Below are 1,286 nucleotides of genomic sequence, written 5' to 3' on the forward strand. Positions count from 1 at the left end.
ATATGTATGACTATCTGCACATGCTAGCTAGCATATGATATTTATGTGCACATGATTGTTTGATTGGGGGTTGGGTTGAGGCGGCCCTGCTTTGTGCTGAAGGCCAACATACCCAGGGCTGTCCGGATAGACTGAAGGCCCTGCGAGGCGGTCCAGTCAGACCGAAGGTCTGGCGAGCGGTCCGGATAAGATGTACGCCCTGCGAGGTGGTCTAGATGTGTCGAAGGCTCGGGAGCGGTCCAGATAGGTTGTAGGCCCTGCGAGGCGGTCTAGTCAGGCTGAAGGCTCAGTATATGTGTTGTTTGTTATAATACGGTTATGTTTGTATGACGTTGGTATTTTGGGGGAACTCACTAAGCTTCAGGATTATAGTTGTTGATTTTGTTCAGGTACTTCTGATGATCGCGGGAACACGAAGGCGTGATCGTGCACCTCCTTATGTTTTTATGATTTGATTATGGGATACTCTGACATGGAACTATTTTGAAAACAAATTTCTAATAATTATTGGTTTAAATGTTTTGAAAAGTTTTAAATTGGCGTGATTTTTACGGGTGTTACAAGCTTTATGACCCTACCTAGTTATTCCTTACTTGACATATCTTTATGTAAACATTGGGATTGTCGAGGAATCTAGACTATCATTAGTTATGAGGAATATCAGACTAGGACTTAGTAATAATCATACCTAGGTAACGTCAAGGTGCTAAGGTGAAACAATACCTAAATTCTGAGGCAACCACTTTTAACAAGTGAGTGCATAGTACGTTCAACTTACACATATATATGAAGTATTGATTAATTGTTATATTTTCTTCCTATATTTTTTCTTGATATATGTGCTATCTACAATAATATGATATGATTTTACTTATATAAATTACCTTATCATATTTGAATTGGCATTGGGTGGTAGAGACTTTTGGGAATGATGAAATAATGGGTTTGGTAGTGAAAGGTTTTGGGAAAATAAAATAATGGTTAGAGCCTATGCATTGGATTAGCATGACCAGTCATCTAATAGAGTATAGATAATGACCAGTGAATATTCTAGATAGTCCGGTGGAACACCGGCAGGTGGTGTTAATGATTATACTTTTCGGGGAAAATGAAAGTTTTTCATTTGGGTGCTCTATCCCTCTCAAGGTTTCCTTATTGATACATATTGCTACAGATTCCCTGAAGTAGTAATGTCTACTCACTGAGATCCTTAGGTTAGGTCTCATGAGTTTAGTATTTTTAGGATTAGATAGAGAGAGAGAGTGTGTGTGTGTGTGTGTTTGTGT

Source organism: Lactuca virosa, chromosome 7, assembly GCF_052849685.1.
Source record: "Lactuca virosa cultivar CGN04683 chromosome 7, Lactuca_virosa_CGN04683_v6, whole genome shotgun sequence".
Lineage (NCBI taxonomy): Eukaryota > Viridiplantae > Streptophyta > Magnoliopsida > Asterales > Asteraceae > Lactuca > Lactuca virosa.